Source organism: Urocitellus parryii, chromosome 8 (assembly GCF_045843805.1).
Source record: "Urocitellus parryii isolate mUroPar1 chromosome 8, mUroPar1.hap1, whole genome shotgun sequence".
Lineage (NCBI taxonomy): Eukaryota > Metazoa > Chordata > Mammalia > Rodentia > Sciuridae > Urocitellus > Urocitellus parryii.
Genome location: NC_135538.1, coordinates 6,638,040 through 6,661,684, shown reverse-complemented (window position 1 = coordinate 6,661,684; position 23,645 = coordinate 6,638,040). Strand labels below are relative to the sequence as shown.

Genomic DNA, 23,645 nt, shown 5'->3' with positions numbered 1-23,645 from the left:
TATATAGATTGGTTAAATAAAGAAGCACATATTAAAATTAACTTTTATTATTTTGGTAGCTGAATTTCCTTTAGAATCATATAGTTTATATATTTAAAAATGTTATTTGAGATAGTATCTAAAGTATTAACTAATTTGTCAAAGGGATCCGTGGTACAAAATGGCTAGGAACTCTTTACTAGCAAGTCAGAATTTATATCAAGAAAACAATCAGATTCTAAAGAAAAGTTGCTGATTCTGATGGTTCGGTGGAAGACGAGAATATAAGGGATTCAGTTGTATTTAGTGATCTTTCTCCTTAGGGTCTTATCTGCAGGGCTACTATTTAAACCTGTAATTGGAGTACGTTTTAAAAGAAAACTGGCTTCAAACACAGAATTCAAACACCTAAAATGCACTTCTGTGAGAAAATCCAAATATTTATGTTTCCAGATCATGTTCAAAAAATTTTCAAGCTTGAGATGGTACCAAGAGTTCCCCGCTGTCCACGGTGGTGATAAAAAGGCCATTAAAGATGGCTTCCAGGGAAAGAGCAGTGGCCAGAGGTCAGGCTGCTGGGAGGCAGAGGCCCACCGAGGTGTTTCTTTGACACTTGCGTTTCAGTCGCACAGCAATCGATTTCCGAGAACTCGGGAGATGCGCTGGAGTTAGTGTGGGATTTCTACATGCCTCGGCTCTAACTGGGACATTCCATAATTACATTGAAATGAGCCCGCCTTGCCGCTCACATCATCTGTGAAGAAGTTATCTAGCATGAAAAGGAAGGGAATGGCAATGGAGAGCCCGCTCACAGCAACTGCTAACAGAGTGGCTGGTGGGCGAGCGGGTGAAATGGCTTTGATACAAACCAACACACGCGGTTCTAATTAGGTAGTAAGACAGTCAAGGAACTGAGTGTTATGTCTGTTAATTAACTTGGATGATGCTGGATAGCGAGGGATCCCGAGGAAAAGCCAAGAGCATTTAGCTCTCCAGGGTGGTGGGTTATTAGAGAACAGGTTCCTGTGCAATTTCCTTCCCAGCATTCTGAAAAGAGGCTCCGCTGTAAAAGTGTTAAAAACACCAAGCGACGGTTCTTGCGGGCTATCAGGAGCCTGAACTGGGGATGCAAAGATTTGTTGGAGATTTTATTTAGCACAAGGTTAAGGAATGAAAACTATGAAGACGGCTTTTCTGAATTCAGTCCCAGCATGGTAGAATGACTTCATTGGGGGGAGATACCAGACAGTGTGAAAGGAGGCACTGCTGTGGTGTTGTTAGAATACCTTCTGGAGGGACTTTTTAGTTTTCTGTGTGACAAGTAGGGAAATATTAAAATTGGAATGATTAAATAAATAGGTCATACCGCGGAGAATGTGCGAGCGTGACTAACGTAACTGTTTGACAGTGGCAGCAAGAACCCTGCAGACCCTCCCACCTGTCCAGTATGGTCTGGGGAGCAGGCGGTGTCCTCCTGCACTGCATCAGCCTGGCTGGACAGACTGTCCAGGTGAAGGAGTAACCAGGCTCCAGGGCAAGACCGGACCCCATGAAAGGGGGCCTCACCTTGACAGAGGAGTGAAAGCACAAACCAAGTTGACTCTACCTGAGCTGCGTCAAGGTGAACTCCCTGAACAGGCACAGTCACCATGTGTTTCTCGTAGCCGCTCCGAGGACAGCAGAATGACAGGGCACAAAGGAGGACTAAGGGCGTCTTCTTCAAGATCTGGGACCCAGTTAACTAGCTCCTAGGTAGGATAGTCACACTATTTCTTGTTTAACTCAGCAATTTGGAAAGAGGAAGGGAGCATATTGGGAGGGACTGCGAACAGCAGCAGAAACCAACTGGCTTGGGGCAAACCAAGAAGCACGGTTCTCTATTCCTCACTCCGCGGTTCTGTAGTTACATGTTGGGCTGATTCATAGACATCACATCCCTCTTTATGATCTGATTTCCATTGGAATATGAAATTAACATGATAGTTATGTAATTATACAAAGTTTATTGATAAAATAATACAAGTAGATAGTCCTCAGTATGGAATAAATAAAATACTACTTATCATTATTATAGTTACACATATAATAGTTAATTTAAAATACTTTCCTAGGGATAATTTTTATTTAACTCTCAATACAACTTTAAGAGGTCTAAGAAATTCTGAATGATTTGTCAAATAATAGTAGTAAATAAGATTTATGCAGATATACTAATGCAATGACATATATATTATAGGTAGTTAATACTTTAGAATAATCTTTAATAATAAGCAATATGATTTTACTTCTATTAATGTATTTGAAGAAAATAACCAGATGAATAAAGAGAGCTTTATGTATATGATTTTTTTTTGCAACATTGCTTATAATAGCAAAAAACATTAAATTTCATGTATAGGTAGTTCATTAAACTAATTATGACACATTCATAAAAGGGAGCATTATAGAACAATTAAGGCAGTTTATACATAGAATAAAACAATGTGGGTAGAAAAGGGAAATATATATATGTTTGCATATGCAGAGTATTTTGGAACAATGGCTGGTGAATAGTTACCTCTAGAACCTGTATCGGGGGCTGGAGGACAGGGGTAATAAGCCTTAACCTATGCTATATGATTGCCTATCAGGTGATTATTTCTCACAAGGGTGACGTTTAAAAAATAAAAATTATATTTAGTAAATACACATCTATACTATAGCACTGAATACAACACTGTGTACAGATTAAGGTGCAGAATAATACCGATATTTTTAAACAATGCATATGTAGGTCTGGATCCTTAAAATGCCTAGGAGGATGCAGTGAGAATGAGTGGTGGTCTTACTGTGGACTGTTACGTCAGGTTATCCCTTCCCATTCCTTGGAAAGCGTCGTAGCAATATATTTACATCCAGAATCAGGAAGCCAGCAGCCCTGCCCCTTGGTTCTAAGGATATGGCTCAAGGCAGCAGCGTGTTGGCTTAAATGTCTCACTATGGCTAGGAAGATTCCACCCTGCTGATGTTCTACTGTCCCCAGGAAGATGACAGTCAAGAGAATCTTGTACTTGTTGGAAAATAAGAAAATTAAGGACTTTTTTAAAAAAAATTTATTTTGGTTTTAGGCAATTTGGTTTTGTTTTGCTTTAGGAGGAATGTGAACTCTTAAGATGTACCTCTGAAGGATGGGTTGACCACAGCAGGGGCCATGGAGTACTATCAGATTGAGATAGGGTCGGTTCTACTCTTCATCTGCTCCCATTCTCTGATTGCCTGATTGCCAGGTACTGGGCAGGAATGCGCTTCCAAGGCCGCATGATTTGCTCTCGACAAAGAATTGTGAGCACAGTGACTGGTGCCACTCCTGGGCCAACCCACAATTCCTTGTTCCCTTTCCTTTGGTGTGGAGAGAATAGAAGCCTGGGCCAAAGTGAGCCCCCTTCAGCTGGGTTTCTTGGTGTGTGGAGCATCCTTTTGCAGGCACTGGCCAGGAGCATTAGCAAGAAATAAACTTTAAAGGTTTTAGAGTGCATCATTTATTATCACTGCAGCACTTCCTAGCTTATCCTGACGACACAATTTCTGAAGCCCAGTACAAAATGTAAACATAAAGCCCTCTTGGTTCAAAAACTAGTTAGCATTTCAAGATGGCGACTGTAGCCTGCCCAACTTCACAGGGGCCCTCTGTGCACAGGGCTTTGTGTGGATATGGAGGTCATGCCAAGAAGCTGGCCTGATTTTCCCTTTTAACCATCATGATAAGCTGAAAAATGCTTTTTAATTCCCTTATTTCACATATGAGGAAATTGAGAGCTTAAACAGCTTGCTTAAAACCACACCTTAGATATGCTGAAAGCCAGAATTTGATCATATTGGTATTTTTAACATTGTTATCACAGATCTTTGTGGATTCATGGTTCTGGGCTTTAGGGCACAAGGAACAAAGCACATCATTACAGACAGCAGACAAGACTTGGGAAATACTGAATCCTTTGTAGAAAATCACCCACTCTGTCCCCCAACAGAAGGGAGAAGAGTTAAAAGTCTAAACCATGGCACACGAGTATTTTCTTTTGCCAGGAAGTAGCCATTTTAGTCCTTATCTGAAATACCTGCCTCAGCACATGCTAAAGAGTATCAATTAAGAAAAGTTGGTGCAGCTGTTAATTTCAATGCTGTAATTAATTGGCATTGGAGAAACCATTTTCATAAACAAAGTGCTAGCTATCGCCTGGTTACTGGAAACAGAAGCGGAGGGTGCAGCTTTCTCCATGGTAACCAGGCAGGGAAGGAGCATCCTGAGCAACTAGGTGGGCAGCAAGTGGACACTCAACCTGAGCAGCCTGGGCAGCCACGCCCCCGCTGCCCTTCAGCTTTGCACATCACAGAGGATGTGGGAACCATCAACTCAAGAGCAGGGTTTTGAATTAAATACATTGCATGCCTTTGCTGAAATCTTTTTTATGTATTCTTTGAAAGCTGTTCAGAAAGCCTAGAAGCTATTGTTCAAAGGGCTGGTCCAATTAAAACCACACTTTTCCTTTGAGTGCTCCTGGACAACCCCCCCACGCCCACTTCCCAATCCTTCACCTCTCGTGAGAAGGCTGCCCCAGGGCATTTGTCCGGGGGCTAGTTGTCTGCGTTTTAGGTTCAGTTAGGGTCAAAACAACCGGCTCCCTTTAGAAGCCTGTATAAAACATTGGCCTTGTCCAGCTTCTCAAGTCAAGAAAACAATTGCTGCCTGTGAGAGTGTGAGTGGACACGGGGAATTGCATGGTCAGGTATTTATTTGATGTGAGAAGACGGGGATCCTGGCTTACCTACTTAGTTTGAGGATTGGCCTTTCCATACCTACTTTCTCCACATCATTTTGAATATTTTAGAAGGAAATTGGGATATAATAAAGTGGCATATGACGTGGATGAGCAGAGAAGCATAAAGAATGCTTTCTATGGTGCTATGAATTCCCCCACGTTAGTCTGATTAGTCGGCTTTGCGTGCCCGGCTGTCTTTGACCACAAGGCCAGTATGTGGCTAATGACCGCAGTCCCCGCGTCCTTTCCTGGTCCTCTTTTTTCTTGTACAGAGGTTAATTGAATGGTTACAAGGTTTCCTAAAGGACTTCCTCAACCTCTTGGTATTGAAACAAAAGGTTCTCTTATAACATGGCTCCATAAGCACTCTAAGTATTTAGCTTAGATTTTCAGTAACTGTGGAATATTTAACATTTGGTGGTTTTTGAGAATTTCCATAGACTTTCTCAGCGTCTTCCCTGAATTTAATCATGCATTCTGGCATTTCAGAATTGCTTATTCTCCCTCAGCTCCTTTTTAAGTTTGAAAGTGAATTTGGTTTTGTAGAACACTAGAGACAAAATTCATAGACTTCCCAGAAACGTCTCTCCGTGTACGGCAGATAACTCTTGTTCCTGATTTGTGATCGCCAACAATTTGATTTAAAATATACTTGCATATTTTTAATTAGATAAACCCAGAGAGATATGCTAGGGGTTACCTGAAGTAGTCATGTGTTTCATAGCTACTCTTTAATTGACTGAATTGGCTTTGTATTTAAGATCAAGTTGAGAAACAGTAGTTAATAGTTTCATACGAATATTTCCAAGGGCTCCATTTTGGCTCCCTTCACCCTCAAAACAATTCTATGGTGAAGAATGAGTGTGGCTCCAGCCTGTGCTGATTAGCTCTGGGCGCTGCCTCCCTGTCTCCAGGCCCCACCTATATAACGGAGAGAGGGGGCAACAGGCCACAGAATGGGACTTGCACTAATTTCCAGTGTGTAAAACCATGGAATCTTCCCAGAATTTACTAACTTTTTTTTAAAAAAATATTTTTTTTTAGTTGCTGATAGACCTTTATTTTATTTATTAATATGGGGTGCTGAAAAGTGAACCCAGTGCCTCACACATGCCGGGCAAGTGTGCTACCGCTGAGCCCTGGCCCCAGCCCAGAATTTACTAACTTGAACCAGCTGCAATTCTATTCTTCCCTCAACCCCCACATCTCTGAAGCTGACATCCCCATTAATGTTGCCTCCCCAAACCCAAGAGAGAGCCCGTAGCAGTTAGCTGTGCAGGTAGACCTTATCCTTGGGACCTCTTTCACTGGCCTGCAGGGCATGGGGGTGGCGATTCAGAAATTTTAGCCTGAAGAAAACTTCTGAGTTCACAGCTTGTGGCCACTTTCTGAATGTGCCCACGATGGGCTTTCAAACTGCAGTTTTTTGGAGCTTGCGGAGAAACTGTGGACGTTCAGCAAAGCTGAAGAAAGCCTTTGTTCTTACCTGTATCATTATTATCATTACTAATAGTCACCAAGATGCTTTGGGCATGTTGCACAGCAGGCAGCATCCCCAGAACTCACCTAATTTCCACAGTGACCCAGGCCCTGTGAGTTCTCTACGGGGATTTGCTCGGAGTCTTGGGAAGCCCGGGGACTCCCCCACGGCCAGCTGCGGTGTACAGAAGAGTCAGAGCAGGGAGCTTGACTCAGTTTACCCACTGTGGAGTCGCCCTCAGCCGCGGTATTCTTTGTGGCAGGGCTGTCCTATGCTCTACAAGATGCTCAGCAGCTTCCCTGGCTTCTGTCCACTAGATGCCAGTAGCGCTCCCAGTGTGACAACCAAAGCTGTCTCCACACAGGGCGGAAGTGCTCCAGGAACAAAATCGCCTGCATTTGTGAACCACTGCTCCGACTCAGAGCTCTGCTGGGAACCGGGGTTCTGCTGCCTCCCAGCTTCCCTGCCTTACTGGCTCCTGACCCCCACATCTAGAGGGAAATTAGGATGGACTCACACTGGTGGACAAGGAACAAGCTGGCCAGCTCTGGTGACAATTTTGACAGAGCATGCATATTTAGTACAGGTTAGGCTTAAGAATAAACGGGTAAAGGCTAGAACGCCTTTTTTTTTTTTTTTTTTTTTTTTTTTTTTTGTGAATCAACATTCAGGCTACCACAAATTAATATTTCAAGAGTTTATTATGTACCAACCCAGTTATTCAAATGACCCCACCCCTTAGGTCTTTTCGCGAAATGAACTGGATTTGATGGGGTAGGCTTGGCGAAGCGAGCAGAGAGTGCTTTCCATCTCCTGGTCACGCCGGTACCTGGTGGGTGATGAATGTGCTGGCATCTCATCCGCGAGCTCTTGTAATTTCCCCATTGACTCTTTAAAATGAAACCTGTGCCCTGATGCCTGCTGCCTCTTCCTGGCACCCATGTGCACTTGCATGCCTTCTGACGCCCGTTTCTCCCAACAGCACCGAGGGGTGGACACAGGCCATGAATAACACGCAGACTCAGCTGGTTTTGGGAGGCAACAGTTGTAAATATTAATGGAGTGAGTCACATACGGGAGTGTTTTTATTATGATAAGAAAGTGTATTTATTTTAGATCCCTGGGCCCGCTTGCATTTCCTCCAAACCACTCTGACTTATGTAGGTCAAAGATCAGAGGACGATGGGGAGGGATCTAAGTTTTTAGATGCTGTTCTGGTTTGAATGATGGTGTCTGCTACAAAATTCATGTTGAAACTCAGTCCCTGGGAGCATAAAAGGGAGTAGCCTCTGGCAGGCGACTGAGTCACCTAATAAAAGGAATAAAAGAACCGGAGTTTGAAAAGAGCTCTATCTTGACCTTCTCTCCCTTCGGCCACTGGAGGAGTGTGCTCCTCCACTTCTGGAAGATGCAGCAACAAGGCGCCATCTTGGAGGCAGAAAGCAGTCCTCGCCAGACATCAATCCTGCTGGTGCCTTGATCGTGGCCTTCCTGGCATCCAGAATCAGGAGAAATAAATTCCTACTGTTTATAACTGCCCAGGCTTAGGTGTTTTGTTATAGCGACACTAATAGACTCAGGAGAGACGCAGTACATATAAGAGAGGAGTTCCTACATTCCTCAGAAACCAACACTTGGACAGATTTACTTGGGAGGATGAAGAAAATTCAAGGAAAAAAAGTATCCTAAAAAACCCTGAATAGCTTAAAATGAGCTAGAATAACTAAAGACTTGCAAATATAAGACTACATTTTAAAGGGATCAGATATAACTTTGTATTAAGATGTTTAAAGTATGGCAATAATGTGAGGAGAAAGATCAGGAGAAAGTCTTTATCACATATACCGCTGATAAAGCATTAATCTCCAGGATGTATAAAAAACTCAAAAAACTTAACACCCAAAAAACCAAATAACCCAATCAATAAATGGGCTAAGGAACTGAACAGACACTTCACAGAAGAAGAAATACAATTGATCAACAAATACATAAAAAACTGTTCAAAATCTCTAGCAATTAGAGAAATGAAATCAAAACTACTCTAAGGTTTCATCTCACTCCTGTCAGAATGGCAATTATTAAGAATACAGGCAATAATAAATGTTGGTGAGGATGTGGGGGAAAAGGTACATTCATACACTGCTGGTGGGACTCTAAATTGGTACAACCACTATGGACAGCAGTATGGAGATTCCTCAGAAAGCCTGGAATGGAATCACCACTTGACCCAGCTATCCCACTTCTTGGTTTATACCCAAAGGACTAAAAATCAGCAAACTACAGTAAGCAGCCACATCAATGTTTATAGCAGCTCAATTCACAATAGCTAAACTATGGAACCAACCTAATTGTCCTTTAATAGATGAATGGATAAAGAAAATGTAGTGTCTATATTCAATGGATTATTACTCAGCTTTAAAGAAGAATGAAATTATGACATTTGCCAGTAAATGGATGGAGTTGGAGAATATATCACGCTAAGTGAAACAAGCCAGTCCCCCAAAATCAAAATCCAAACGTTTTCTCTAATATGCAGATGCTAATTCACAATAAGGGGGTAGGTGGGGCACTAGAGAAGAATAGAGTTACCTTAGGTTAGATAGAGGGAAGTGAAGGGAGGGGAGCAGAGGGGATGTGGGGATAGAAAAGACAGTAGAACAAAACAGACATTGTTACTTCATGTACATATGTGACTGCATGACCGTATGATTCTACAACATGTACACTCAGAAAAATGAGAGATTATATCCCATCTATGTATGTTGTATCAAAGTACAAAAATGCATTCTACTGTCATGTATAACTAATTAAAACAAAAAATTAAAAAGGTAAATACAATAAAGTATGGGAAAATCAGGTTAAAGAGAGAAACACCAATTAATCTATTGAGAGTTCTATATTTATAAGCTTATATGCCTTAAACAATAAGATTTGCTTTAGACTATGATTTTATGGAAAACAAGTTATCTTAAAGATTGATTATCTAGAAGAGATTTTCACTTTTCAGCAAGCAAAATATTCATCAGAAACCCATTGAAAACAGCAGATAAACTATCTATTTAAAAAAAGTCTTAAAAAAAGAACTTATTTTTAGTGAACACGTGTTCCTGGAATGCAGCATAATGGAGGGCAGCTGCTGTCCCTTGGACAATCACAGGACTTTTCACATGTGAGCTGAGTTAAACAGGCACAGAGGAGCCAGGTATTGGCTCAGGGTCACACGCTGGCTAGGCAAGGATCAGAAAGCAGGTCCTCTGCCTTTGAAACGTGTGCACTTTTTGGTTCATACTGCCTCCATTATTAAATTACTTAATTTATCAGAGCAAAAAGCAAAACCTTAGGGACACCATTAGCAATTTACTATTTCCAGTTCTTTTGGGAATCTGCTAATTGCCCTTTCATAAATGCTACTCATTATGATTAAGACTTTGATTAAATGTGGAAGTCTAGAATTTATATACTATTATAGACATATTTAAAGTGAATTTAAAGCACCAGAGTAACACGAACTCTGCGTTCCCTTTCGACACTATAATACCCACTGTTAATCAGGGATTTTTTTTTCTGGAAGCTTCTTTGTGCTGGGATGACCCTTTTACCCTGGAAGAATCTTACAGTTTAATTAAAGAGTGCTCGTGTTTGATACAACATGGTGTCTGAGCAAGAATTCAGGAGGAAGGCAGGCCAGCTTTGTGGAGGCTGGGGTGAGTGCCCTGTGGCGGGGGCAGAGGGGAGGACCCTATTCCAGCTGAGGGCCATGATAGCAGGATGGCTAACACTCACGGACCACATGCTGAGGCCTGCATGCTTAAAGCATTCTGAGTTCCTGCTCTCTGTCCTCCAGCCCTTTCTATAGGAGGAGGACCGGAAGCTAGCACCATTGGGTAGGTCTGCTGAGTTGCACGACTGCTGAGTGAAGGGATCAGGCCTCGGGCCCAAGCTGGCCTGACCGCACGGTGGCCCAGGCCACCGTCTATCTGCTCCACTCATCTGTGCACCCAGGCAAGGAAGACAGGCCTGCAAGATGGCAAAGGAAGCTTCCGGAACAGAGGGGGCCTGTCATCAGGGGACAGCAGCCAGGGCACAGGCCGGGTCCCACAAGGCCTCGTGGAGTGTGAGAGGACAGCGATGTTTGTCCTAAGGAGCTCCTGGTGGTCAGGATGCGTTCTACAGAGAAAGCTAGCGAGGTCACAGAGGAGTGAAGAACGGGACCAGAGGAGTCTCTGACCATGACTCCTGAGAAGAAAGAGACCCTGAGGCCAGGAGGAAAAAACTGAAAACCAAACCAAACAAAAAAACGTCAACAGAGAAAAAAGCGACTGGCCACACCGAAGGGCCAAGAGAGATGAGAGGGAAGGTACTGTGGACCCTCGGGAATGAAGAGGCCGCTCATCAACTCCGCTCATCATTTTATTCATGTCTCCGAGAAGACGGGGCAGGGAGAGAAACACCAGAGAGAGGAGCTAAGGGTCTTCCAACCCTCCCGATGCTCTTCAAGATGGATCTCCAAAGTCAAAACCGAGTTGGCACACTTGCCTCCAACAGGAAATGCACGGCCGCCCACCTGCCTTCTCTTAATGTTATTTGTGCTTTTTGTATTTTAGTGTCATTGTCAGCCAAGTGACAATATTCATGCTGGAAAAAAGAAAAACAACTAGGGCCTTATGATCATAAAAATTCAAATTTCTATATGGTAAAATAAGCTCTATGATAATACTTGGGTTTATTGTACTTGGAAAAAAAACGTCACCTCCTAAAGATCAAGGCCGTGACCTGCTGACGCGGGTTTCCTCGGCTGTCATTTTCATGACATTTCTGGCGTGCTTCCTTCTCGAGGTGTCGAGCCTGGGCTTATTAGCTCCAGGGTGACAGTCTTGTCAAGGGAAGGAACATATTAAACGTGGAGCCATCCCGCACAGGAGGCCCTTCTCCAGCTCTGCGGGACTTTGATGCTGGTGGTGCGACACCAGCTCTGGTTCCTTTGAGCTCCAGTGGCTCCTGTCATGTTGCTTCCAATTATGCTGAGCTGGGCATCCAATTCCCTCAGTCACTGCTGGGTTCTGCTCATCCATCTGCTTCTGTGGGGGCAGTAAGCCCCAGAGAGAAGGCAATTCCAGAACATTCCAGCCTACTGCCCCATCAAGAGGCTGCAGGCCAGCAATTAATGACTCCTGTCGGCAAGGTGACGAAGAAAAGGGGACAGCCAGAGAGAAGGCCAGAGAGTGTCCATGGGGTCACGCAGACTTGGAACTATGGTGGAGACTGTGGATAGTGACCTTTGGTGAGTGGCCTCCTGGCTGCAGTCCCCGTGGTGGCCTGCCTCACTGTTGGCCTGGGCAGACCTCTCTGCTTTGATCGCCACCTCTGCCGTGCTCAGATGCCGCTACCGAGAGTTGAACACCCCCAGTTATACGGCTGATTGCTTTAAGTTATTTCAAAATGGTTTGGTTCCCTTAGAAAGTTTTCTATGCACCGTTGAATGAGGGGCTTGGTGACCAGCAGGGAAGTTCCCCGAGGCCTTCCGGAGGGCTCTGGGGGAAGGTGGGTGGGATGTATTGTAGGTGGGCTCTACAAGCCCTGGCGGTGTGCCGTGGTGGAAGGGTCTCTATTAAATAGTCTTAAGGGACAGGGAGTCCCTTGGTGTCATAGGAGTGTGAGACCCTGAGAAACAGCTACGAGGCTCGAGATTTGGGTAAATGCTTCCGTCTGTCTGTCTGTGCCTTCAAAGCACTACGGAAATGAACGCAGAGATGTTCAGTCCAGCCTTTTCCTTTGCTCCTATAACTTTGTGTGGTCAAGTCACTTTACTGTTTTAAACCTTTCTTTGTTGCTTCTTTAAAGAAGGTTTCAAATATGACCTGCTTCCTAGGATTGTTGGGAGAACTAAGTGAGATAAAACTTAGTATGACCCTTTGTGTATTGTGACTCAATAAACGTCAGCTGCTACACACTGGCGTTGTTGAGAATTGAACTAAATATCACTGAGCCCTTCGTTAAGATCTATGGGAACAGTTTACAGATGCAGAAGGAGGGCTGGTGTGGAGCTCAGTGGTAGAGCCCTTGGCCAGCCTGCCTGGGGTCCATTCTCCGCACCACAGGAGGTGGTAGGTGTGTTTGTCAGACTGATGGCATATTTCTGTGCCTGGTAATCTTGGAGGACATGACCAAGATCACAGCCTTAAGGTGACACGTGAAACTTAACAAGAGGCAAGCCAAAGTTTCTTTTAGGTTCAAACAAGGAAGTGCATAAGAATTTGTGGAGCAATGAGTGTGCGAAGTCCCAGAGACGGCAGCTGGTGATAAGCCTCGGGCTGCTGACCAGCGCCTCCAGATGCCCAGAGGAGTCGGTTCCCCTCATCCTGCTCCACTTCCTTGGCAGATGGAATTTTGCACTTTGCTCTGGACACACACCTTAGTCGGGGCTTGTTATATGGGGTGGGAGGAAGCTTGGTGGGCAGTGGCTTGGAAATGCAGTGGATGAAGGGACATTAAATGTGGGAAGATGACCCCTGGGACAGGGCTCACACTCACTTCTTGTTAACGCAGCAGGTGGAAGAATGCGGGAGAAGTGGGCAGTGCAGGACAGTTTCTTAAAGGGAAAAGCCTATATTGTCTCTGCAGCCAACATGGCACCAATTAGTGACTGTGCCATGCCCAGTGGGTTTTGGTCAGGACTGGGAGCGGTGGGGACTCCCTCACCTGAGTGTCCTCTGGGAACAACTAAGTGCTAAGGTCCCTGTTCTGTGTTGTGATTCTATAGGACACTAGGCTACATGGATTATTTTTTTTTATATCTTAATTTTTATAAAATGTATTCATGCAAAAGACAGTTATAAAATAGAAACATTGAATTCTAGTTAAATGACATCGAGGATGAAAATAATGAGCTAGTTTCAAATTTTACTCATTGCAAGATGACCTCGTTGAAATGTCATCTTGATCATATAATAAGAGGATTTAAGGCCCAGTGGGGAAGATTTTTGTCTTGTTTGTATTTCCATCTCCTGCAACGTATCTGGCACATGTAATAATTTAAGTAGACAATATTTATTGAATATTCACTTGTTTTAATAAATGTTAAGCTCACTGTATTTAATAATTCATGGAACCATGCAAACTGCTCACGGAGTCTGGCACTATCTTTATCCCACTTGACCCACCGGGAAACTGTCACTCAGTGAGGTCGACGTGACTAATCCACCATTGCTCGGATCTGAACCCAACAAGTCTGATTCTGGGGACTGTTCCTCGTCCTCTCGTGTACCTGCCCCTCCCCAAACAAGGTACTCAATGATATTTATTCAGAGGGCGAGCTGCGGGACGGACAGATGAGCAGAAGCACTGAAGAGGGGTCCAGGTGGGCGTCATCTGGATGTCTGGAAGGGGGCCCGCAGCTGAGATGCAGAAGGAATGATGGCAGTGATAGCGCCTTTGTCCCAGGCCCTCTTTGGGTGGATTCTGCCTCACACACTGGGGTGCATGAGGACCCTGTGTCACAGCACAAGAGGCAGAGCGCTTGGTTCCTCCTCTTCCTTTCTGGGGGAGACATTTTCTGTCAGAATGATCAGTTAGATGCCAACAGTGAAGTCCCTCAATTAGCATTCCTTCAAAATGCCATCTGTAAGTGACTACAGAAGTGACAGCCTGAAGGCAGAACACAGGGCTATCTCCTCGGCAAAGACGAGACGGCGCCTGGGGAGGGGGCTGCTCCGTCAGCGGCTCCCAGCACGTTGAAGGTCCACCCACAGCACAGCACAAACGCTCCCTACCCCCGACACAGAGGCCGCGAGACGAGTTTTGACGGCAGCTATGATTTAGTGGGTGCTTAAAGAGGCAGCCTACACTTAGTTTTACACCAGATTTAATAGAACATTTCTAACTTCCATTTCCACTTGGCAGCTTGCAAGAATAAGGAACCTAAACAGCACAAGTCCATCCGGGTTCTGAGAAGAGGACCCAGGCCCTGCCTCGGGACTTCATCCCCCTGCCTCCATCTGCCCTGATCTGTGATGCAGGAAGGTCAGGGTCGGCGCCTTGCAGATTTCAAATCTTACCACAGACACCTTCCCCCATCCTGTTGCCAGGCGCCTGTGCCAGTTGAGAGGCTGGCTGGTCCTGTCCCCGCTCTGCAGCGCTGGGCTGAATCCGCAGAAGGCTCTGAGGCCTGTGTTTCTTATGTTCTACATCCAAGGAAGTGTTTCTAGGGAATTTAATGATCAATGTTTTTGTTTCCTCTAAAACTATCTAAATGTTTGAAGTCTGCTCGTACTGGGAGTTATTTGAATTTCCCATTTCCTCATCCGTTCGTCTAACCATTTAGCAACTTGAACAGTTTTACGTGCTCTTACTGTTAGTGCCTTACACACTTTATCCAGGATGGTCGATATATAAATGCTCTGAAATAAGCAGACTTATTCCCAGTGAAGAAAAGAGGTCTTGGGAACATGCGCAAGATGGTCAGGATGCCTTTGAGAACATCCTGCTTCAGGTAACGTGGTAAGATGCAAGGATTCAGCTGAATAGCCATGCCCTCTGAGATTTGTCCCAGTCTGCCCTGGTCTCCTTGGCTTTTCTTCTGCCTTGCCCTTCTTTGAACTCCACGGTCTGTGTCTGCTCACCTGCAATAGTTTGGCACATTTGACATGAAATGTGAGCCACGTATATAAGTCCATGTTTTCTATCACCCTCACGAGGGAAGCAGAAAGCAGTCGCAACTTTGGTATTCCATTTACCCCAACAAATAAAAAATGTACTTGACATCAAAGTGATGTTTCATATTCCTTTTTTAACAAGCAAAGTCCTTGAAGTCTGGTCTGCAGGTCGGATTTGCAACACATCTCAATTTGGACCAGCCACATTTTAAAGGTTCAATGGCTGCATGTGGTCAGTGGCTTCCACACTGCCCAGTTGGGTCCTCAGGGAAGCCATCTTTGGTGGCTATAATGTCAGTGGCTATAATGGCTATAATGCTGGCTGCTCTCTGTCCTGTTGGTGTTTGTCCTTCCTTTCTCCCACAATATTAAAAGTCTACATGGCTGCAGACGACATCTCCCAGCTTCCCCTGTGTAGGGACTGGGTGTAGACAAAGCGAAACCGGGGAGCTTGGGGTTGGTGCTCTTGGGAGGAAGGGCATGTGACCACCCTTCTTCCTTCTTCCTTCAGGCAGGCGTGGTGAGGAGCCCCCTTTGACCCCAGGGAGGAGGGCACGTCCTGAGCACATCCCAGGCACAGCAGAGCCCCCGCCTGGAGGGCTCTGTGTTCCTTCCCAGGCAACAGGACCCTGGATCCGTGACGGGGACAGGTTTCCACAGCCACCTTCAACATTCCTGGAGCCCACCCCTGCTCTGTTGGTGGGGCTTTCCTCAGGTCCCAGCTGAAGCCTTGCTAGAGCAGGGGACCTGTTCTAACTTTCTACTCCTGAGACGTTTTGTACTTCCATCTTCTCAGCATGCCTCTGTGGGGTGACTGAATGTCAACATTTCCATCTGGAATTCAGTGTCACGAAGGTAGGGACTTCTCCACGCTTATCACAGTGCTTGGTGCAGGAAGTGCCTGACATTTGCTGAAAGATCAATGTAAGTAAGGGAATGAAACGTTCTTGCTGCTCAGGGTTTGATGGGAATATCGAATCTCATTGGGATTTGCTGGGTCATGCGACATATCATCAGAACGATGCTGCACCCAGGGCACATTGGGGTGAATTTAGCTCTCCCAGTGTTAAGGGTTGAATTGTGTCCCCCACAAAGATATGTTGAGGTCTTCACTCCTCGTGTCTCAGAATGGGATCCCGTTTAAAAACTAGTGTCAATGTAGATGTAATTAGTTAAGATAGGGCCGTCCTGGAGCAGGGCGGGCCCTGATGCAACACTGTGCTTGTCTCTAGAAGGAGAAGAAAGACATGGGGAGAAGATGATCATTGGAGGATGGAGCCAGAGGTGGCCAAGGACGATGGCAAACACCAGAAGCTGGAAGAGGCCAGGAAACGTTCTTTTCTACAGGTTTCAGAGAAAGCCTGGCTTTGCTGGCACCTTGATTTCTGACCTCCGGCTTTCAGAAGTGTCGTTTCACGTCACCTGCTCACGGCATTTTATCATGGCAGCCTCGGAAACTTGCTTCCCTCCCAACAAACCTGCTCTGCACGTCTTTCCTTCCAAGGCACAACTCTACAGCCTGTTGCCAGGAGATGCCCACCAGCAGGGGTGAGGAGGCACTGCTGGCTGCCGGCCTTCAGGGTGGCTGTTGTCAGCTCTCCACTGCTTCCCACGTGGATCAGGTAAAGGGGTGCAGAACACTTGGCCCGAGAGTGAGAGGTCCCCATGCCTCCTGAAGGATAGAGGGTCCAGCAGGAGGGACGTCATCACTCAGCTGTCACAGAGGTACAAAAATTCCTCTTTCCAAAGAGACCCTCTGGCAAAGGGTATCATCCACTTACAAAAAATTCTTGCTCTTCAGTCTTGAACTGAAAATAAATTAGGAGGATAACAGACATCCATTACTCTTGGTGAACATTTCCACTGACAAGACCGAGGCTCGGGGTCCCGTGTCTGCGGTGGTGGTGATGCATCTCTTTTGGTTTTGCATTAGCATCTCCTCGTCGCAGACTGAGCACTTTCAACCACGACACATTTTTGAGCTGCTGCTGTCCTTGCCTTTCTCTTTCAGTTTAGAAGGCTAACTCAATTATCCCTTTCTATCTGACAGAATTCGCATCAAATGCAGACAAACGTGGCCGGGAGGGTGTGCTTTCCCTGTTGTCACAGTGGGAGGGAGACAGCAGCAGTGGTGAGCAGCTGTAATTGCTCCTACCTTTGCCAAGGTTAACTCTCCCAAGGTGTCTCGAACATAAATGCTCATTCCTGATGTTTTCCAATTATTTTCGCTTAAAAGAAATACTTTAATATATTTAGTTCAAATTGCATGATGGTAATTATGCCTCTAAATCTGATTAAGCGTCATGATAGAAGAAGCCTTTGCTTCCACGAGGGGATGTTTGTTGTTCAATAGATGGGTCTAATTTTCCGTAGTAGGAGGATTCATATTAGAAGCATCGAGACTGCCTTTTTTTCATTAGTCATTTATAAAGCTCATGGTAAGCTGGTTAAATTCATAAAAGGGGAAAAGGATAAGTTATCTTAAATCAATTTCTAATTTATTCACTACTTAGCTGATAGAAAACTGCTCAATGTGGGGATGTTTATTCAAACTGCAAATCATTATCATGCTGTCAATAAATAGAACATTCAGTTTTTTAAAATTGGTATTCTTGTTTATCATATTTGTTATGTCATTCTTTTCCTCAAAAACCCTATAAATTGTCCCTCATTCTGTAGCAGATGAGAACACGACCTCTGGCTTGGAGTGCAAGCCTGCCCCTGCCCCACCACTGACCTCCACGCTGGTCAGCAGTTATGCTGTGCAGCAGTATTTTCTGATCTCCTCTCCCTGAGAGGTCACAGGAGGATTGAACGGTCTTGACTTTTGAAGTCAGAAGTGGCCAAATCACTTGTTTGACCAATGAAATGAGAGTGGAACTGGCAATGTATAACTCGAGGCCAAAGCCTTTATATGCTGGTGTTGCGCTCCCTATTCCCACCCCAGCCCCCACTCTGGCTCCAGTGACTGTGACATTCAACATGTTGTGGTCTCCACAGTTGACCCTTGCCTGGGAACAGGGTGGCATAAAATTCCTTGCCAATCCTGATGGACATGTATCACAAGTGAGAAACAAACACTTCTTGTTTCCAAACACAGATATGTGGGGATTGTTTGTTATTGCAACTAACTTTAGTCTGTAATAACTAATGCATCAAGGATTTCCTTGTCCTTTTAAAACTGGATCAGCCATATTCCATTTTCAAGTGAAATCTGGCCTGGCACACCTATATGTAATAAAAACTGAGAACATATCGTTGAAGATGTGTGAGGGGTTTTGGCTTCCTCCTCACCTTTCAGAGCAGCCCGGGGTACTCTCTCGCAACCTCTCATCTATCTTGGAACTCAGAAACCCAATGATCCAGTCCAGACACACCTCCCCAGGGAAGTTTTAGTCCAAAGGTAGCACATGGTGGCCTGTGAGCAGGATCTGGGCCTTCAGATATGTCGTTGTGACACACAGTGTTGTAAGAGAATCTAAGACAACATTCAAGGTTTGGAAGACTTCACTTGCAATCTGGAATCTGAATTTCCCTTGATAAAGGGAACAGTCAGGAAACTCTGCCCTCCCCTCCCCAGTGTCACACTTACCTAGCTGTGACACATGGAGAAATAGTTGTCTATCCCACGTCTCCGTTAAAAGTGGGAATATATAGAAATAAAAGATTGAGTTTTCCCAAAAGTCAAAGAAGGATGCTTTGGCTGCACTAAGAAATACTTAGTATTTCCAAAGTATTCTTAAGTATCCAATTTCAGTCACTTGTATTAACTCTCCTTTCTTTGGGGCTTTAGAACTTGGGACACTTCTTCTAACCTTTTCTACATGTGTCTATGGTGAAAAGGTGGTCCCCAAAACACCTGGTTCCAAGACAGATGGGATGCTTGTGAGAAAGGCTGATCATGGGTCACATTCAGTCATGCTGAGTTAGAGTCAATTCATCTGGTTTCCCCAGATGGTTCGTAGGCCCTAATAAGTTCAGAATTACTGGTCTATGATTGAAGGTATCAGATATTCAGAACCAAGTTCTATGAACTGGTAAAGAATTTTAATTTTCTTCTAGGTTTAAGAAATCTAAGAAACATTCCATTGTTTAGATGTACTGATTTATTTATTCACCAGCTGAAGGTCACCTTGGTTGCTTTCAAGTTTTGGCAATTATGAATAAGATTGCTACAAAAATCCCTGTGAAGAATTAGATCGGGGAAATAATAATTGTCTAAATACCAAAGAGAGTGATCACTGGATGTTTAATTTTGCAAGAAATAAATCTGCCAAACTGCCTTTGAAAGTGACTGTTCCACTTTGGATTCCCTCCAGCAGTGAATGAGAGTTCCCGTCGCTCCATGGGCTCACCAGCATTTGGTGGTGTTGGTGTTTCGGAGCTTGGACATTCCCATAGGTGTGTGTGTTACTTCGTCACTGCTGTAATTCACAATTGCCAAAGGACACATGGTGCGGAGCATCTTTTCAGATGTTTATTTTGCTGTCTGTGTATCTTCCTTGGTGAGGTGTCTATTCAGGTCTTTTGCCCATTGAAAAAACCTGGTTGGTAATTTTCTTATATAACTTTTTAGAGTTCTCTGGGCACTTTGTATAACAGTCCTTTATCAGAAATGTATTTTGCAAGTATTTTCTCATGGTTTATGGAAAGCCATCTTGTATGGTCAGTCTGTTTGAAAGAGTTAGGAAGCAGATCATGAACATGGGCCAGCCATTAGGGTTGTTAGTCTCAAGCCTCTTGAACCTATAATGGTCTCATTTCCATTCATCTTTTTATTTCATGCTGGTCATTAGCTCCATATGATTCCTCACAATCTGGATTGGTCTAGGAGCCCAGTAGCTTCTCAGGTTCAGGGCTGGGCCTGTGTTGGGGTGCAGCTCAGGCCCAGGAAACAAGGTTTACTGTTCTGGTAGTTGAAAGAAGATGAGATGTGTAGTTGGGATAGTAGACATGTTCTATTTGGAGGTGACAGCAGCCCCTAGCCTTCAGCCCCAGTCCCCTGAACCATTTCCATAGGCTGTTTTTATATGCAGATGAGATAAAGAAGGCACATTGCCAATAGCTTACATAAGTGCATGCTCACAGCAAATGTTTATGACAGTGAGAACATACACTGAATCAGGGTGTTTACAACCTTGGTTACATACTAAAAACATGGTCTGCCAGAAGCCTTGTTGAAGGAGTCTAATTATAGCCATCTTGGGCCTGCCTAACACAGGCAAAAGTTCCTTAAACCATAACCCCACCAACTTATGCCCCCACAAAGGATATGACATCATGCTTATAAGTATGCACCAGGGAAATGCTGTCAGGGACAGGGGAGAGAAGATCGGCATATTTCAGTTATCAGCCACCTGAGGCAGCAATACCTTCACTATGGAATCATCAGGGCATAAATACTTCTTTTCTATGTGTTATGTTAAAAATTGCTTTTCATAGATCACATGAAGCAGCACTGAAATATGCTTTTGTCACCATTGCTAATAATGTCACTTTTATGTCACGCACTGTTCAAGTGTTTCTCGTATGCCAATTTATTGTATGTGCACACCTTGAAAGAGGCACTCTGATGAACCCCACTTCACAGTTGAGGATATTGAGACACAGAGAGATTAAGTAACTGTCAAGCAAGTCAATGACAATATGTTCTCTAAGCTGGTGAACAACTTTTGAGCATGCAGAAAATCAACAACAAAACCATGGTGTAAGTCAACCTGATCGATGGTAGAGGATACTTCTGCTCAGTCTTATGAAGTGTGCAACGTCCTTCCACACTCCAAGCTACTTGCTCCACTCCCCCCCCCCCCCCACAATCATGCCTGATGGCTCTCGTATCCTTCCCTGCATTCAACGGCTCAGACAATGGGTTGTCTACTTGCAATGACTGTGGGGATGGGGTACCAAGTGTACCCTTGAAAACAAGGCAAGTAATAAGCAGAGAAGAGAGAAATGGGGGATTTGGGAGCACTACCTCACGGGTACTTGTGCACTCACAGAAAGGTGACAGTCATGACAGTGTGTACCACCTGGTGCTAATGACGATGGAGAAGTGCTGGTGAAGGGATGGGTTGGCCCTGACCATTCTCAGTGGGAAGGACAGGTGTGGAAAAGTTGAACAGACGCTCTGGAGCAGAGGGCTCTGGAGTCAAAACCTACATACAGCTGATAGTACACGACTATATTTCCGCCTATGGGGAGGCTGAGACAGGAGGATTTCAAGTTCAAGGCCAGCTTGGGAAACTTAGTGAGACCTTGTCTCAAAATAAAAAAATAAAAATAAAAGTGTGGCCCAGTGGTTAAGTAGCCCTGGGTTCAATCCCTGGTATCAGAAAACAAACAAACACAAGCCTGACTACACTGTTAGTAGGTATGTGAAACTGGGGCTGGCACTTGATTGCTTGAAGCCTCACTTTCTCCGTTTAGCTTTAGGAGAATAGTACTTCTTGGGACTGGAGTTGGGGTGAGTTAGATAATGCACAGCAAATGTTTTAGCCCCATGTCTGGCAGAGAAACTTCTCAACACGTTGGAAGTCTACGGATGTTGAGGGATCTAGTGACGGTCAGGGTCTCTTCTGGCCAAAGGCAAGCAGCAGCTGTGAGCCGTAAGCCCAAGTGGATCTCCTGGAGGAGAAAAGATATGGGCTCCAGCAAGATCCAGTGTTATCTGTGATGTGGGCTTGGTTAAGTGGAGGGCAGAATGGGAGGGCAAAGGGGCTTCTGCTGTACCACAGAGCACTGATTAGTCTACAGGTGTCATTCTGGTGATCTTTATCTTTTTTGGGGGAACAAGTTACAGAACAATCTTGTATGTGACAGCTAACACTCATAAACTTTATTCTTTGCTAGCTACTCTGCTCTCTGTAGCGATTTAGACAGCTTTTTTCACTACTGTGGCCAAAAGACCTGACAAGAACAATTAGAGGAGGAAAAGTTTATTTGGGGCTCATGATTTCAGAGGTCTCAGTCCATAGAGGGCCAGCTCCATGGCTGTGGACCCAAGGTGAGGAAGAATATCACAGTAGAAGGGTGTGGCAGAGGAAAGTAGCTCAGAACATTGTATCAGGAAGGAGGGAGGGGAGGGTGAGGGAGGGGGGAAGGGAGAGAGAGAGAGAGAGAGAGAGAGAGAGAGAGAGAGAGAGAGAGAAGGAAACACAAACTCCCTTTGCCTCTGAGCTCTCTAGTATGGGGGACACTCATATCTAACCATAATATATTTATTATTTAGCTCATTCTCATGACAAACATGGGGTGAGCACGGGTTTTATCCTAAATAACCTCTGCTGTTACTGAATGATATGTCCCCATGTTCATCTCATCTAACAGGGCTGCAATGGCCCCAGCCGACAGGAACCTTTAATAACCCCCATGAAACTGAAGTGGGTGGGGGTTAGCTGACGGGGCTGGAGCAGGGGCCCCTGTCTGCTGGAGCCACCGCCTTTCTGGGAAGTCACTTTCAGAAGTAGTCCAGCCTGCATGTGTTATTTTTAAAAAGGGTGCCACAGGGTGGCTGCTACCCCGTGTCAAATGTGAGAATTATTGTCAAATAATAGGGATTTTGATAATGACAATGACATCAGTGACCCAGCTCTCTCTCTGCCTTGTCAAATTGTCCTTGCCGAAATATACCATCATGGGCCTGTGTGGGCAGTGGTTTTAGTCGGTTGACAAGAACAATGTTGGTTTACATTGTTTGGGCTCATAATTTCGGAGTCTCAGTCCACAGAAGGCTCTGGGTCCAAGGGGAGGCCACATGACATGGCAGAGGGCACGGTGGAGGAAAGCAGCTCAGGACGTGGCAAACAGGAAGCAGAGAGAGCTCTGCTCACCAGGGACAAAATATATCCTCCAAAGATGGTATAGATTTCAGTGGCCCACCTGCTCCAGTCACACCCTGCCTGGCTGCAGTTACCACCCAGTTCACCCACTGATGAGTCATCTCTGCATCCAATCATCCACCTCGGAGGGTTTTTGGACATGAGCTTTTGGGGTGACTCTTATCTAAATCATAAGAGCAGCACAACTCTTTTGCTTTATCCCTGATCTAGATTTTCAACCTTGACTTAGAGTTCAATAGTATTTTATCATCTCTATTCTCATAGAATGAAGAAAGGTACTGATACATCTTTAAAGTCACAGCCATGACATGGGCGTAGAAACAGGAAATGTGATTTTTTTTATACTCCGAGTTCAAACAATGATGAGATATTCAATAAATAAGAGGGTTGAAGGTAGATACCAAAGGGCCTCAAAGGTGGAAGAATGGGCCAAAAAAGAGCCCAAGGGGATTGCCCTGGGGACCAGTCAGGGACCCTTCTCTCATCTGGGAAGGTCACTGCCAAGGGCAGGGATCTGGGAGGAGAGGGTCTCAGGCCTGCAGGGTGGATTTAGGGAGGAGAATCCTTCAGGAGCCGCTGCAGGCTCCAGGGACAGGGCAGGGAGCCCAGCGGATATGGGGAACTTCAGTGTAGATCAGCTGCAAACTGCATACAGCTAACAGTTAGCTCCCTGGTTAATGAATTCCTCTGCACGTCCTCCTTGAACCACTGCTCCACGCCAGGCACTGAGCAAGAATCCACGGGTCTCCCAGGGTCAGAGGTGAGTAAAAGAGGGGCACCCGGAGTCTTGCCGGGAGGCTCCCTGGTAGACAGCCGGTGCCAACTGATGCTAGGTGTAAGGGAAACGCCAACTTGTTATGCATGCATTTCTTTTCAGATAAGTGTGATGTGGCTGCTGAAG

At 45.0% G+C, this 23,645-nt stretch overlaps 1 protein-coding gene across 1 annotated transcript in view; it reads right to left on the bottom strand.

Annotated features, from left to right (window-relative positions):
• Prkn (parkin RBR E3 ubiquitin protein ligase) overlaps positions 1-23,645 on the bottom strand; it is a 1,241,962-nt gene that overhangs the window by 104,406 nt on the left and 1,113,911 nt on the right. The gene's annotated exons all lie outside the window — the stretch shown is intronic.